The sequence below is a fragment of the Alosa pseudoharengus genome, unplaced genomic scaffold, assembly GCF_046254945.1.
Source record: "Alosa pseudoharengus isolate Yale_2024_CS ecotype anadromous, Long Island Sound unplaced genomic scaffold, YU_APseudo_1.1 YU_APseudo_1.1_scf_14, whole genome shotgun sequence".
Lineage (NCBI taxonomy): Eukaryota > Metazoa > Chordata > Actinopteri > Clupeiformes > Clupeidae > Alosa > Alosa pseudoharengus.
Window position 1 is genome coordinate 17,159,611 of NW_027468609.1, and position 18,173 is coordinate 17,177,783.

The following is an 18,173-nucleotide window of genomic DNA, read 5'->3' on the forward strand; positions in this document are numbered from 1 at the left end:
ATTGATTTCTGGAACAATTGACAGAAGCATTGGCCTGTACCAGCCAATCGAAATTTGCGGCGAAGCCGCCAAACAGGAAGTGATTTCATATCTCAGCAACGCTTTCATGTATCAAAACCAAACTTAGTACATGTACCTCAGACCCCATCGGGAGGACGCTCAAGAAATCTGGTGACATTTGACCTCTAGGAGGCACCGTAATTGACAAAAATGCATTTTGGCCAGTAGTTGCTGATGCGCATTATTTTGCAATGGAAGTCAATGGCAGCCAATAGAACCGTCTGGTAAAAAGTTATACAATTTTGCACACTAATTTGGGACAGTCCAATAATTCATTTCACCAAGTTTCATGCCGGCACCTCAAGCGCTCTAGCGCCACCAACAGGCCAAAGTTGGATGTGCGTTCACGCACGTAACTTTTGACCCGTATGGCCGATTGTCAAAAATTATGTATCGTTGGAATCCTTGGACCAAGCTGAGTTCAACGCACCCTATGACGTCAATTTCCGCTATGATGGATTTTCCGCCATATTGGATTTCATCAAAAAACCTGAAATGTCTTCACAGGTCACAAATTTTGTCCAATTGATACCAAACTTCACAGATATCATCTACAGACCATGCCTCATTAATGCATTGCAATTTGTCTTCGGAACTATAACCATTCGCGCGTAACAGCCAATCGAATTGTGCGGCGAAGCCGCCAAACAGGAAGTGAGCTCATATCTCAGCAACCCATTAATCTATCATAACCAAACTTAGTATATGGACTCAGGACCCAATCAGGGGGACGCTCAAGAAATCTGGTGACCTTTGACCTCTAGGGGGCGCTGTAATTAAGAAACATGCCTTTTGGCCTGTAGCTGCAGTTGTGCTTAGAATTAAAAAGCACTAGTGGTATCTGGTAATGCTGTTGGAGGTCCTTAGGCCGACCCAAGCCAACTTGTGATGTCATCGTAATTGATTCGGCCGCCATATTGGATTTAATCAAAAACACGTACAAGTTTTCGCAGGTCACAAATTTCAGCGGATCCTCACCAAAATTGGCACAAACCATTTTCAGACCATAACCTATCAATATATTGCTCTCTATAACAATTGACAAAAGCATTCGCCCATAACAGCCAATCGAAATTGGTGGCGAAGCCGCCAAACAGGAAGTGAGCTCATATCTCAGCAACCCTGCCATGTATCATAACCAAAGTTACTACATATATTCATGACCCCATTAGGAGGACGCTTAAAACATTTGGTGACATTTGACCTGTAGGGGGTGCTGCCATTAGCAATATTGCATTTTGATGTGTAGTTGCTGATGTGTTTTATCAATCTTTTATTTTTTTTGATGTGAAACTGATGACAACATGTTCCATCCAGTTCATTCTAATGCGTGCGTGCAAGGGCAGGGCAGGGCAGGGCAGGACGGGGTGGGACGGGCTGGGGTGATTAGTTGGGGGGGGGGGGGGGGCTGGCTGGCGGAGGCGGTGGCAATACTCAGCCCTGTTGATCCCGGGTTTCTGCTGAGTTCTATCTTGTCGCCGTGGCTACTCCGGCCTATTCTGCTTGGCCCCCTCATTGCTGCTTGCAGCTATATTTATTATTATTATTTAACATCTTTCTTCCGCCATTGGAGTCTATGGCAGCCCATAGAACCGTCTCGTAAAAAGTTGTGAAATTTGGCACACCGATTGGGGACAGTCCAAAAATTAATTTCACCAAGTTTTATGCCGGCACCTCGAGCACTCTAGCGCCACCAACAGGCCAAAGTTGGACGTGCATTCACGTACGTAACTTTTGACCCGTAAGGCCAATTGTCAAAAATGAGGTATCGTTGGAATCCTTGGACCAAGCCGAGTTCAACGCACCCTATGACGTCATTTTCCGCCATGATGGATTTTCCGCCATATTGGATTTTAGTGAAAGTGAAACTAAAACTTCACAGGTCACAAATTTTGTCTGATCGACACCAAACTTGACATACATGATCTTCAGACCAAGCCTCAGAAAAGTTGTGGTGTTTTGTCTCCGGAACTAAAACCGTTCATCCATAATATCCAATCGAAATTTGCGGCGAAGCCGCCAAACAGGAAGTGAGCTCATATCTCAGCAACCCATTCATCTATCATAACCAAACTAAATACCTGGACTTAGGACCCAATCAAAGGGAAGCTCAAGAAATCTGGTGACCTTTGACCTGTAGGGGGCGCTGTAATTAAGAAACATGCCTTTTGGCCTGTAGCTGCTGTTGTGCTTAGAATTAAAACACACTAGTGGTGTCTGGTAATACTGTTGGAAGTCCTTAGGCCGACTGAAGCCAACTTGTGATGTCATCGTAATTGATTCGGCCGCCATATCGGATTTAATCACAAACATGAATAAGTATTCGCATGTCACAAATTTCAGCTGATCCTCACAAAAATTGGCAGAGACCATCTTCAGACCATGCCTTATCACTGTATTTTTTTGTGGAACAATTGACAGAAGCGTTCGCCTGTAACAGCCAATCGAATTTTGCGGCGAAGCCGCCAAACAGGATGTGAGCTCATATCTCAGCAATGCTTTCATGTATCAAAACCAAACTTAGTACATGGTCCCCAGGACCCACCAGGAGGACGCTCAAGAAATTTGGTGACCTTTGACCTCTAGGGGGCTCTGGAATTTGCAAAAATGTATTTTGGCCTGTAGTTGCTGCATTATTCTGCAATGGAGGTCAATGGTAGCCCATAGAACCGTCTGGTTCATCCTGATGATGCACAAATAATTTGGTGACCTTTGACCTCTATGGGGGCATTGAAATCACATCAATCAATCAATCTTTTATTTTTGATGTCAAACTGATGACAGCGAGTTCCATCCAGTTAATTCTAAAGTGTGCGTGCAAGAGTGGGGCAGGGTGGGACGGGCAGGGGCGGTTGCGGCGGTGGGCTGGCTGGGGGAGGGGGTGGCGACACTCAGCCCTGGTTCAGCTCCACAAAATCAGTTATGTTTTGATGTGAAACTTGACCTTGTAACTCAGCCAATCTTGGGTTGTATGGCATGGAACTTGCTGTGACTGCTTAAGGCTATATGCCTGATGCAACGGCATTGACTTACATGGCAAATCTGGCCTGCTGAACTGCCTGCTTGGCCCCCACATTGCTGCTTGCAGCTATATTTATTGGGGGCCAAGCAGCGAAGCTGCGAAGCCCCATTGTGTTTCTATGATTTCTTATTATTATTATTATTTAACATCTTTCTTCCGCCATTGGAGTCTATGGCAGCCCATAGAACCGTCTCGTAAAAAGTTGTGAAATTTGGCACACCGATTGGGGACAGTCCAAAAATTAATTTCACCAAGTTTTATGCCGGCACCTCGAGCACTCTAGCGCCACCAACAGGCCAAAGTTGGACGTGCATTCACGCACGTAACTTTTGACCTATTTACCCGATTTTGAAAAATGAGGTACCGTTGGAATCCTTGGACCAAGCCGAGTTCAACGCACCCTATGACGTCATTTTCCGCCATGATGGATTTTCCGCCATATTGGATTTTAGTGAAAGTGAAACTAAAACTTCACAGGTCACAAATTTTGTCTGATCGTCACCAAACTTGACATACATGATCTTCAGACCAAGCCTCACAAAAGTTGTGGTGTTTTGTCTCCGGAACTAAAACCGTTCATCCATAATATCCAATCGAAATTTGCGGCGAAGCCGCCAAACAGGAAGTGAGCTCATATCTCAGCAACCCATTCATCTATCATAACCAAACTAAATACCTGGACTAAGGACCCAATCAAAGGGACGCTCAAGAAATCTGGTGACCTTTGACCTGTAGGGGGCGCTGTAATTAAGAAACATGCCTTTTGGCCTGTAGCTGCTGTTGTGCTTAGAATTAAAACACACTAGTGGTGTCTGGTAATACTGTTGGAAGTCCTTAGGCCGACTGAAGCCAACTTGTGATGTCATCGTAATTGATTCGGCCGCCATATCGGATTTAATCACAAACATGAATAAGTATTCGCATGTCACAAATTTCAGCTGATCCTCACAAAAATTGGCAGAGACCATCTTCAAACTATGCCTTATCACTGTATTTTTTTGTGGAACAATTGACAGAAGCGTTCGCCTGTAACAGCCAATCGAATTTTGCGGCGAAGCCGCCAAACAGGAAGTGAGCTCATATCTCAGCAATACTTTCATGTATCAAAACCAAACTTAGTACATGGTCCCCAGGACCCACCAGGAGGACGCTCAAGAAATTTGGTGACCTTTGACCTCTAGGGGGCTCTGGAATTTGCAAAAATGTATTTTGGCCTGTAGTTGCTGCATTATTCTGCAATGGAGGTCAATGGTAGCCCATAGAACCGTCTGGTTCATCCTGATGATGCACAAATAATTTGGTGACCTTTGACCTCTATGGGGGCATTGAAATCACAGCAATCAATCAATCTTTTATTTTTGATGTCAAACTGATGACAGCGAGTTCCATCCAGTTAATTCTAAAGTGTGCGTGCAAGAGTGGGGCAGGGTGGGACGGGCAGGGGCGGTTGCGGCGGTGGGCTGGCTGGGGGAGGGGGTGGCGACACTCAGCCCTGGTTCAGCTCCACAAAATCAGTTATGTTTTGATGTGAAACTTGACCTTGTAACTCAGCCAATCTTGGGTTGTATGGCATGGAACTTGCTGTGACTGCTTAAAGCTATATGCCTGATGCAACGGCATTGACTTACATGGCAAATCTGGCCTGCTGAACTGCCTGCTTGGCCCCCACATTGCTGCTTGCAGCTATATTTATTATTATTATTATTCCGCCATTGAAGTCAATGGCAGCCCATAGAACCGTCTGGTGAAAAGTTGTGAAATTTGGCACACTGATTAGGGACAGTCCCATGGTTAATGTCACCAAGTTTCATGATGGCACCTCAAGCACTCTAGCGCCACCAACAGGCCAAAGTTGGACATGCGTTCACGCACGTAACTTTTGACCCGTATGGCCGATTGTCAAAAATGAGGTATCATTGGAATCCTTGGACCAATCCGAGTTAAACGCACAGTATGAAGTCATTTTCCGCCATGATGGATTTTCCGCCATATTGGATTTCATCAAAAACACTAAAAAGTCCTCTCAGGTCACATATTTTGTCCGATTGACACCAAACTTCACAGATATCATTTACAGACCATGCCTCATTAATGCATTGCTTTTTGTCTCCGGAACTAAAACCGTTCGCGCGTAACAGCCAATCGAAATTTGTGGCGAAGCCGCCACACAGGAAGTGAGCTCATATCTCAGCAACCCATTGATCTATCATAACCAAACTAAGTACATGGACTCAGGACCCAATCAGGGGGACGCTCAAGAAATCTGGTGACCTTTGACCTCTAGGGGGCGCTGTAATTAAGAAACATACCTTTTGGCCTGTAGCTGCAGTTGTGCTTAGAATTAAAATGCACTAGTGGTGTCTGGTAATACTGTTGGAGGTCCTTAGGCCGACCCAACCCAACTTGTGATGTCATCGTAATTGATTCGGCCGCCATATTGGATTTAATCAAAAACACGTACAAGCTTTCGCAGGTCACAAATTTCAGCGGATCCTCAACAAAATTGGCAGAGACCATCTTCAGACCATGCCTTATCAGTGCATTGCTTTCTGGAGCAATTGACAGAAGCATTCGGCTGTAACAGCCAATCGAAATTTGCGGCGAAGCCGCCAAACAGGAAGTGAGCTCATATCTCAGCAACCCTTGCATGTATCAAAGCCAATCTAGGTGCATGGACTCAGGACCCAATCAGGGGGACACTCAATAAATCTGGTGACCTTTGACCTCTAGGGGGCGCTGTAATTAAAAAAACATGCCTTTTGGCCTGTAGCTGCTGTTGTATTTGGAATTAAAATGTACTAGTGGTGTCTGGTAATACTGTTGGAGGTCCTTATGCCGACCCAGGCCAACTTGTGATGTCATCGTAATTGATTCGGCCGCCATGTTAGACTTAATCAAAAACATCAAAAAGTTTTCACAGGTCGCAAATTTCATATGATTTTCACCAACATTGGCACAGACCATCTTCAGATCATAACCTATCAATATGTTGCTCTCTGGAACAATTGACAAAAGCATTCGCCCCTACCAGCCAATCGACATTGGTGGCGAAGCCGCCAAACAGGAAGTGAGCTCATATCTCAGCAACCCTATAATGTATCATAACCAAACTTACTACATATATTCATGACCCCATTAGGAGGACGCTCAAAAAATGTGGTGACATTTGACCTGTAGGGGGTGCTGCAATTAGCAATATTGCATTTTGATGTGTAGTTGTTGATGTGTTTTATCAATCTTTTATTTTTTGATGTGAAACTGATGACAACATGTTCCATCCAGTTAATTCTAATGCGTGCGTGCAGGGGCAGGGCAGGGCAGGACGGGGTGGGACGGGCTGGGGTGATTAGGTGGGGGGGGCTGGCTGGTGGAGGCGGTGGCAATACTCAGCCCTGTTTCAGCCCTGTTCATCCCGGGTGTCTGCTGGGTGTCTGCTGAGTTCTATCTTGTCACCGTGGCTACTCCGGCCTATTCTGCTTGGCCCCCTCATTGCTGCTTGCAGCTATATTTGGGGGCCAAGCAGCGAAGCTGCGAAGGCACCCATTGTGTTTCTATGATTTCTTATTGGGGGCCAAGCAGCGAAGCTGCGAAGGCACCCATTGTGTTTCTATCTTTTCCTACTATTATTATTATTATTACACATCTTTCCTCTGCCATTGAAGTCTATGGCAGCCCATAGAACCGTCTGGTGAAAAGTTGTGAAATTTGGCACTGTAATTAGGCAGAGTCCCATGATTAATTTCACCAAGTTTCAAGTCCGCACCACGAGCGCTCTAGCGCCACCAACAGGCCAAAGTTGGACATGCGTTCACGCATGTATCTTCTGACCCGTTGGCCCGATTTTAAAAATTGAGGTACCATTGGAATCCTTGGACCAGGCCGAGTTCAACGCACCCTATGGCGTCGTTTTCCGCCATGATGGATTTTCCGCCATATTGGATTTTAGTGAAAGTGAAACTAATTTTTCACAGGTCACAAATTTTGTCCGATCGACACCAAACTTGACATACATGATCTTCAGACCAAGCCTCACAAAAGTTGTGGTATTTTGTCTCCGGAACTATAACCGTTCATCCATAATATACAATTGAAATTTGCGGCGAAGCCGCCAAACAGGAAGTGAGCTCATATCTCAGCAACCCTTGCATGTATCAATGCCAAACTTGGTGGATAGACTCAGGACCCAATCAGAGGGAAGCTCAAAAAATTTGGTGACCTTTGACCTCTAGGGGGCGCTGTAATTAAGAAACATGCCTTTTGGCCTGTAGTTGCTGTTGTGTTTAGAATTAAATTGCACTAATGATGTCTGGTAATACTGTTGGAGTTCCTTAGTTCGACCCAAGCCAACTTGTGATGTCATCGTAATTGATTCGGCCGCCATATTGGATTTAATCAAAAACACGTACAAGTTTTCGCAGGTCACAAATTTCAGCGGATCCTGACCAAAATTGGCAGAGACCATCTTCAGACCATGCCTGATGAGTGCATTGATTTCTGGAACAATTGAAAGAAGTATTAGCCTGTACCAGCCAATTGAAATTTGCGGCGAAGCCGCCAAACAGGAAGTGATTTCATATCTCAGCAACGCTTTCATGTATCAAAACCAAACTTAGTACATGTACCTCCGACCCCATCGGGAGGACGCTCAAGAAATTTGGTGACATTTGACCTTTAGGGGGCTCCGTAATTGACAAAAATGCATTTTGGCCAGTAGTTGCTGATGCGCATTATTTTGCAATGGAAGTCAATGGCCGCCCATAGAACCGTCTGGTAAAAAGTTATACAATTTTGCACACTAATTGGGGACAGTCCAATAATTCATTTCACCAAGTTTCATGACGGCACCTCAAGCGCTCTAGCGCCACCAACAGGCCAAAGTTGGATTTGTGTTCACGGACGTAACTTTTGACCTGTTGACCCGAATGGCAAAATGAGGTATCATTGGAATCCTTGGGCCAAGCCGAGTTCAACACACCCTATGACGTCAATTTTTGACCTCTCTGTTTAAATCACAGCAAGTGTGATCATATGTCAGTCAATCTTTTATTTTTGATGTGAAACTGATGACAGCAAGTTCCATCCAGTTCATTCTAATGTGTGCGTGCAAGGGTGGGACGGGGTGGGATGGGCAGGGGCGGTTGCGGCGGTGGACTGGCTGGGGGAGGGGGCGCCGACACTCAGCCCTGGTTCAGCCCCACAAAATCAGCTATGTTTTGATGTGAAACTTGACCTTGTAACTCAGCCAATCTTGGGTTGTATGGCATGGAACTTGCTGTGACTGCTTAAGCCTACATGTCTGATGCAACGGCATTGACTTACATGGCAAATCTGGCCTGCTGAACTGCCTGCTTGGCCCCCTCATTGCTGCTTGCAGCTATATTTATTATTATTATTTAACATCTTTCTTCCGCCATGGGAGTCTATGGCAGCCTATAGAACCGTCTTGTAAAAAGTTGTGAAATTTGGCACACCGATTGGGGACAGTCCCATGTTTAACTTCACCAAGTTTTATGTCAGCACCTTGAGCACTCTAGCGCCACCAACAGGCCAAAGTTGGACGTGCGTTCACGCACGTAACTTTTGACCCGTTCAGCCGATTGTCAAAAATGAGGTACCATTGGAATCCTTGGACCAGGCCGAGTTCAACGCACCCTATGACGTCATTTTCCGCCATGATGGATTTTCCGCCATATTGGATTTTAGTGAAAGTGAAACTAAAACTTCACAGGTCACAAATTTTGTCCAATCGTCACCAAACTTGACATACATGATCTTCAGACCAAGCCTAACAAAAGTTGTGGTGTTTTGTCTTCGGAACTATAACCGTTCGCGCGTAACAGCCAATCGAAGTTTGCGGCGAAGCCGCCAAACAGGAAGTGAGCTCATATCTCAGCAACCCATTCATCTATCATAACCAAACTTAGTACATGGACTAAGGACCCAATCAGGGGGACGCTCAAGAAATCTGGTGACCTTTGACCTCTAGGGGGCGCTTTAATTAAGAAACATGCCTTTTTGCCTGTAGCTGCAGTTGTGCTTAGAATTATAACTCACTAGTGGTGTCTGATAATACTGTTGGAGGTCCTTAGGCCGACACAAGCCAACTTGTGATGTCATCGTAATTTATTCGGCCGCCATATTGGATTTAATCAAAAACACGTACGAATTTTCGCAGGTCACAAATTTCAGCTGATCCTCACCAAAATTGGCAGAGACCATCTTCAGACCATGCCTTATCAGTGTATTTTTTTCTGGAACAATTGACAGAAGCGTTCGCCTGTAACAGCCAATCGAAATTTGCGGCGAAGCCGCCAAACAGGAAGTGATTTCATATCTCAGCAACGCTTTCATGTATCAAAACCAAACTTAGTACATGTACCTGCGACCCCATCGGGAGGAAGTTCAAGAAATTTGGTGATATTTGACCTCTAGGGGGCTCCGTAATTGACAAAAATGCATTTTGGCCAGTAGTTGCTGATGCACATTATTTTGCAATGGAAGTCAATGGCAGCCCATAGAACCGTCTGGTAAAAAGTTATACAATTTTGCACACTAATTGGGGACAGTCCAATAATTCATTTCACCAAGTTTCATGCCGGCACCTCAAGCACTCTAGCGCCACCAACAGGCCAAAGTTGGACTTGTGTTCACGGACGTAACTTTTGACCTGTTGACCCGAATGGCAAAATGTGGTATCATTGGAATCCTTGGGCCAAGCCGAGTTCAACACACCCTATGACGTCAATTCTTGACCTCTATGTTTAAATCACAGCAAGTGTGATCATATCTCAGTCAATCTTTTATTTTTGATGTGAAACTGATGACAGCAAGTTCCATCTAGTTCATTCTAATGTGTGCGTGCAAGGGTGGGACGGGGTGGGATGGGCAGGGGCGGTTGCGGCGGTGGGCTGGCTGGGGAAGGGGGTGGCGACACTCAGCCCTGGTTCAGCTCCACAAAATCAGTTATGTTTTGATGTGAAACTTGACCTTGTAACTCAGCCAATCTTGGGTTGTATGGCATGGAACTTGCTGTGACTGCTTAAGGCTATATGTCTGATGCAACGGCTTTGACTTACATGGCAAATCTGGCCTGCTGAACTGTCTGCTTGGCCCCCACATTGCTGCTTGCAGCTATATTTATTATTATTATTATTATTAAACATCTTTCCTCTGCCATTGGAGTCTATGGCAGCCCATAGAACCGTCTGGTAAAAAGTTGTGAAATTTGGCACACTGATTGGGGACAGTCCCATGATTAATTTCACCAAGTTTCATGTTGGCACCTTGACCACTCTAGCGCCACCAACAGGCCAAAGTTGGACTTGCGTTCACGCACGTAACTTTTGACCCGTATGCCCGATTGTCACAAATAAGGTATCGTTGGAATCCTTGGACCAAGCCGAGTTCAACGCACCCTATGACGTCATTTTCCGCCATGATGGATTTTCCGCCATTTTGGATTTCATCAAAATCACTTAAAATGTATCAGGGGTCACATATTTTGTCCAATCGACACCAAACTTCACAGATATCATCTACAGACCATGCCTCATTAATGCATTGCTTTTTGTCTCCGGAACTAAAACCGTTCGCGCGTAACAGCCAATCGAAATTTGTGGCGAAGCCGCCAAACAGGAAGTGAGCTCATATCTCAGCAACGCATTCACCTATCATAACCAAACTTAGTCCATGGACTCAGGACCCAATCAGGGGGACGCTCAAGAAATCTGGTGACCTTTGACCTCTAGGGGGCGCTGTAATTAAGAAACATGCCTTTTGGCCTGTAGCTGCAGTTGTGGTTAGAATTAGAACGCACTAGTGGTGTCTGGTAATATTGTTGAAAGTCCTTAGGCCGACCCAAGCCAACTTGTGATGTCATCGTAATTGATTCGGCCGCCATATTGGATTTAATCAAAAACACGTACAAATTTTCGCAGGTCACAAATTTCATCTGTTCTTCACCAAAATTGGCAGAGACCATCTTCAGACCATGCCTGATGAGTGCAATGCTTTCTGGAACAATTGACAGAAGCATTGACCTGTACCAGCCAATCGAAATTTGCGGCGAAGCCGCCAAACAGGAAGTGATTTTATATCTCAGCAACGCTTTCATGTATCAAAACCAAATTTAGTACATGTACCTCAGACCCCATCGGGAGGACTCTCAAGAAATTTGGTGACATTTGACCTCTAGGGGGCACCGTAATTGACAAAAATGCATTTTGGCCAGTAGTTGATGATGCGCATTATTTTGCAATGGAAGTCAATGGCAGCCCATAGAACCGTCTGGTAAAAAGTTATAAAATTTTGCACACTAATTGGGGAAAGTCCAGTAATTCATTTCACCAAGTTTCATGCCGGCACCTCAAGCGCTCTAGCGCCACCAACAGGCCAAAGTTGGATGTGCGTTCACGCATGTAACTTTTGACCCGTATGGCCGATTGTCAAAAATGATGTATCGTTGGAATCCTTGGACCAAGCCGAGTTCAACACACCCTATGACGTCAATTTCCGCTATGATGGATTTTCCGCCATATTGGATTTCATCAGAAAAACTTAAATGTCTTCACAGGTCACACATTTTGTCCAATTGATACCAAACTTCACAGATATCATCTACAGACCATGCCTCATTAATGCATTGCTTTTTGTCTTCGGAACTATAACCATTCGCGCATAAACAGCCAATCGAATTTTGCGGCGAAGCCACCAAACAGGAAGTGAGCTCATATCTCAGCAACCCATTAATCTATCATAACCAAACTTAGTACATGGACTCAGGACCCAATCAGGGGGACGCTCAAGAAATCTGGTGACCTTTGACCTTTAGGGGGCGCTGTAATTAAGAAACATGCCTTTTGGCCTGTAGCTGCTGTTGTGCTTAGAATTAAAACGCACTAGTGGTGTCTGGTAATACTGTTGGAGGTCCTTAGGCCGACCCATGTAGACTTGTGATGTCATCGTAATTGATTCGGCCGCCATATTGGATTTAATCAAAAACACGTTCAAGTTTTCGCAGGTCACAAATTTCAGCGGATTCTCACCAAAATTGGCAGAGACCATCCTCAGACCATGCCTTATCAGTGCATTCCTTTTTGGAACAATTGACAGTAGCATGCGGCTGTAACAGCCAATCGAAACTTGCGGCGAAGCCGCCAAACAGGAAGTGAGCTAATATCTCAGCAACCCATTAATCTATCATAACCAAACTTAGTATATGGACTCAGGACCCAATCAGGGGGACGCTCAAGGAATTTGGTGACCTTTGACCTCTAGGGGGCGCTGTAATTAAGAAACATGCCTTTTGGCCTGTAGCTGCTCTTGTGCTTAGAATTAAAATGTACTAGTGGTGTCTGGTAATACTGTTGGAGGTCCTTAGGCCAACCCACGCCAACTTGTGATGTCATCGTAATTGATTCGGCCACCATGTTAGATTTAATCAAAAACATCAAAAAGTTATCACAGGTCACAAATTTCATCTGATCTTCACCAACATTGGCACAGACCATTTTCAGACCATACCCTATCAATATATTGCTCTCTGGAACAATTGACAAAAGCATTCACCCATAACAGCCAATCGAAATTGGTGGCGAAGCCGCCAAACAGGAAGTGAGCTCATATCTCAGCAACCCTGCCATGTATCATAACCAAACTTACTACATATATTCATGACCCCATTAGGAGGACACTCAAAACATTTGGTGACCTTTGACCTGTAGGGGGTGCTGCAATTAACAATATTGCATTTTGATGTGTAGTTGCTGATGTGTTTTATCAATCTTTTATTTTTTGATGTGAAACTGATGACAACATGTTCCATCCAGATAATTCTAATGCGTGCGTGCAAGGGCAGGGCAGGGCAGGACGGGGTGGGACCGGCTGGGGTGATTAGGTGGGGGGGGGGCTGGCTGGCGGAGGCGGTGGCAATACTCAGCCCTATTTCAGCCCTGTTGATCCCGGGTGTCTGCTGAGTTCTATTTTGTCACCGTGGCTACTCCGGCCTATACTGCTTGGCCCCCTCATTGCTGCTTGCAGCTATATTTGGGGGCCAAGCAGCGAAGCTGCGAAGGCACCCATTGTGTTTCTATGATTTCTTATTATTATTTAACATCTTTCTTCCCGAATGGGAGTCTATGGCAGCCCATAGAACCGTCTGGTAAAAAGTTGTGAAATTTTGCACACCGATTGGGGACAGTCCCATATTTAATTTCACCAAGTTTCATGTCAGCCCCTTGAGCACTCTAGCGCCACCAACAGGCCAAAGTTGGACATGCGTTCACGCACGTAACTTTTGCCCCGTATGCCCGATTGTCAAAAATGAGGTATCGTTGGAATCCTTGGACCAAGCCGAGTTCAACGCACCCTATGACGTCATTTTCCGCCATGATGGATTTTCCGCCATTTTGGATTTTAGTGAAAGTGAAACTAACTTTTCACAGGTCACAAATTTTGTCCGATCGTCACCAACCTTGACACACATGATCGATCTTCAGACCATACCTCATTAATGCATTGCTTTTTGTCTTCGGAACTAAAACCGTTTGCGAGTAACAGCCAATCGAAGTTTGCGGCAAAGCCGCCAAACAGGAAGTGAGCTCATATCTCAGCAACCCATTCATCTATCATAACCAAACTTGGTACATGGACTCAGGACCCAATCAGGGGGACGCTCAAGAAATCTGGTGACCTTTGACCTCTAGGGGGCGCTGTAATTAAGAAACATGCCTTTTGGCCTGTAGCTGCAGTTGTGCTTAGAATTAGAACGCACTAGTGGTGTCTGGTAATACTGTTGGAGGTCCTTAAGCCGACCCATGTCGACTTGTGATGTCATAGTAATTGATTCGGCCGCCATATTGGATTTAATCAAAAACATCAAAAAGTTTTCGCGGGTCGCAAATTTCATCTGATCTTCACCAACATTGGCACAGACCATTTTTAGACCATAACCTATCAATATATTGCTCTCTGGAACAATTGACAAAAGCATTCGCCCGTAACAGCCAATCGAAATTTGTGGCGAAGCCGCCAAACAGGAAGTGAGCTCATATCTCAGCAACCCTGCCATGTATTATAACCAAACTTACTACATATATTCATGACCCCATTAGGAGGACGCTCAAAAAATTTGGTGACCTTTGACCTGTAGGGGGTGCTGCAATTAGCAATATTGCATTTTGATGTGTAGTTGCTGATGTGTTATATAAATCTTTTATTTTTTGATGTGAGACTGATGACAACATGTTCCATCCAGTTAATTCTAATGCGTGAGTGCAAGGGCAGGGTAGGGCAGGACGGGGTGGGACGGGCTGGGGTGATTAGGTGGGGGGGGGGGGGGGGGGGCTGGCTGGCGGAGGCGGTGGCAATACTCAGCCCTGTTGATCGATCCCGGATGTCTGCTGAGTTCTATCTTGTCACCGTGGCTACTCCGGCCTATTCTGCTTGGCCCCCTCATTGCTGCTTGCAGCTATATTTATTATTATTATTACACATCTTTCCGCTGTCATTGAAGTCTATGGCAGCCCATAGAACCGTACAGTAAAAAGTTGTGAAATTTGGCACATTGATTCGGGACAGTATAAAAATTAATTTGAGCAAGTTTTATGCCTGAACCACAGAGAGTCTAGCGCCACCAATGGGTCAAAGTTGACATTGCATCCATGCAATTAACTTTTGAACCGTATGCCCGATTTTGAATATCGCAATATCTTTGGAAGTCTTGGATGAGGCCGAACTCAACGCACCCCATGACGTCAATTTCCGCCATGTTGGATCTTCCGCCATATTGTATTTCATCAAAAACACTTAAAAGGCATCAAAGTTCGCAAAGTTTGTCTGATTTTCACGAAACTTGACGCAGATGATCGTCAGACCATGACTCATAAACGCATTGCTTTTTGGAGACATATTCAAAACCGGTTGCCTGTGACGACCAATCAAGTTTGGCGGCGAAGCCGCCAAACAGGAAGTGAAGTGATATCTCAGCAAGGCTTTCGCGTATCAACACCAAACTCAGTACAGGGTCTCAGTACCCAATTAGGAGGAGGCTCAATAAATTTGATGACTTTTGACCTATAGGTGGCGCTATAATTAGCAAAATTATGTTTTAGCCTGTAACGGGTCATGTGTTTAGAATTAAAGCATATTAGTGATATCTGTTAATACCTTGAGAGGTCCTTAGGCCGAAACATGCCAACATGTGACGTCAACATAATTTATTCGACCGCCATATTGGATGTCATCAAAAACACTTAAAAGGCATCAAAGGTCAGAAAGTTTCTCCGATTTTCACGAAACTTGACGCAGATGATCGTCAGACCATGACTCATAAACGCATTGCTTTTTGGAGACATATTCAAAACCGGTTGCCTGAGACGACCAATCAAGTTTGGCGGCGAAGCCGCCAAACAGGAAGCGAAGTAATATCTCAGTAAAGCTTTAACGTATCAAAACCAAACTCAGTACATGGGGTCAGGACCCAATAAGGAGAAGGCTCAATAAATTTGATGACTTTTGACCTATAGGTGGCGCTATAATAAGCAAAATTACATTTTGGCCTGTAACGGGTGATGTGTTTGGAATTAAAACTTACTATTGGTGTCTGTTAATGTTAATGTTAATATACTAGTGATGTCTCTGGGAGGTCCTAAGGCTGACAGATGTGATTTTGTGATGTCAACATAATTGATCTGGCCGCCATATTGGATTTAATCAAAATCACTTAAAAGGCATCAAAGGTCACAAAGTTCATCCGATTTTCATGAAACTTGGTTCAGATGATCTTCAGACCATGACTCACAAACGCATTGCTTTTTGGACCCATATTCAAAACCCATCGCCCGTCTTGACCAATCAAGTTTGGCGGCGAAGCCGCCAAACAGGAAGTGAAGTGATCTCAGCAAGGCTTTTGCGTATCAACACCAAACTCAGTACAGGGTCTCAGGACCCAATTAGGAGGAGGCTCAATAAATTTGATGACTTTTGACCTATAGGTGGCGCTATAATCACAAGAAGTGGGCTCATATTTCAGCAATGCTTTCACATATTGAAACCAAACTTAGTATATGGACTTGGGACCTCATCCTGAGGACAGACAATAATTTTAGCAACGTTTGACCACTAGGGGTGCTATAATTTGCAACACTTTCTCGTATCGACACCAAACTTGGTACCTGGACTCGGGACCACATCCTGAATAAGGACAATACATTTAGTGACCTTTGACCACTAGGGGCGCTATAATTAGAAAAACTTTATCGTATCGACACCAAACTTGGTACATGGACTCGGGAACACATCCTGAAGACGCACAATATATTTAGTGAGCTTTGACCACTAGGGGTGCTACAATTATCAACACTTTCTTGTATCGACACCAAACTTGGTATGTGGACTTGTGACTACAACCTGACTACGCACAATAAATTTGGTGATGTTTGAGGTATGCATATGTGTGGGGGGTTATTGGGGTGTGTGGGGGAAGAAGTTTATCTGTGTATATGTGTGTGTGTGGGACAGGGGGGGTTAATTGGGTGTGTGTATAATGTAGCAACATTGGGTTGCCATGACAACTCCTGCTCAACTGCTTGGCCCCCTCATTGCTGCTTGCAGCTATATTTATTATTATTATTCCGCCATTGAAGTCAATGGCAGCCCATAGAACCGTCTGGTGAAAAGTTGTGAAATTTGGCACACTGATTAGGGACAGTCCAATGATTAATGTCAGCAAGTTTCATGATGGCACCTCAAGCACTCTAGCGCCACCAACAGGCCAAAGTTGGACTTGCGTTCACACACGTAACTTTTGACCCGTATGGCCGAATGTCAAAAATGAGGTATCATTGGAATCCTTGGACCAAGCCGAGTTCAACGCACCCTATGACGTCATTTTCCGCCATGATGGATTTTCCGCCATTTTGGATTTAATCAAAAACACTAAAAGGTTTTCACAGGTCACAAATTTTGCCCAATCGACACCAAACCTGACACACATGCTCTTCAGACCAAGCCTCACAAAAGATACTCCTTTTCGTCTTCGGAACTAAAACCGTTTGCCCGTAACAGCCAATCAAAATTTGCGGCGAAGCCGCCAAACAGGAAGTGAGCTCATATCTCAGCAACCCATTAATCTATCATAACCAAACTTTGTACATGGACTCAGGACCCAATCAGGGGGACGCTCAAGAAATCTGGTGACCTTTGACCTCTAGGGGGCGCTGTAATTTAGAAACATGCCTTTTGGCCTGTAGCTGCTGTTGTGCTTAGAATTAAAACGCACTAGTGGTGTCTGGTAATACTGTTGGAGGTCCTTAGGCCGACCCAAGCCAACTTGTGATGTCATCATAATTGATTCGGCCGCCATATTGGATTTAATCAAAAACACGTACAAGAAACATGCCTTTTGGCCTGTAGCTGCAGTTGTGCTTAGAATTAAAACGCACTAGTGGTGTCTGGTAATACTGTTGGAGGTCCTTAGGCCGACCGAAGCCAACTTGTGATGTCATCATAATTGATTCTGCCGCCATATTGGATTTAATCAAAAACACGTACAAATTTTCGCAGGTCACAAATTTAATCTGTTCTTCACCAAAATTGGCAGAGACCATCTTCAGACCATGCCTGATGAGTGCAATGCTTTCTGGAACAATTGACAGAAGCATTGACCTGTACCAGCCAATCGAAATTTGCGGCGAAGCCGCCAAACAGGAAGTGATTTTATATCTCAGCAACGCTTTCATGTATCAAAACCAAATTTAGTACATGTACCTCAGACCCCATCGGGAGGACGCTCAAGAAATTTGGTGACATTTGACCTCTAGGGGGCACCATAATTGACAAAAATGCATTTTGGCCAGTAGTTGATGATGCGCATTATTTTGCAATGGAAGTCAATGGCAGCCCATAGAACCGTCTGGTAAAAAGTTATACAATTTTGCACACTAATTGGGGACAGTCCAATAATTCATTTCACCAAGTTTCATGCCGGCACCTCAAGCGCTCTAGCGCCACCAACAGGCCAAAGTTGGATGTGCGTTCACGCACGTAACTTTTGACCCGTATGGCCGATTGTCAAAAATGATGTATCGTTGGA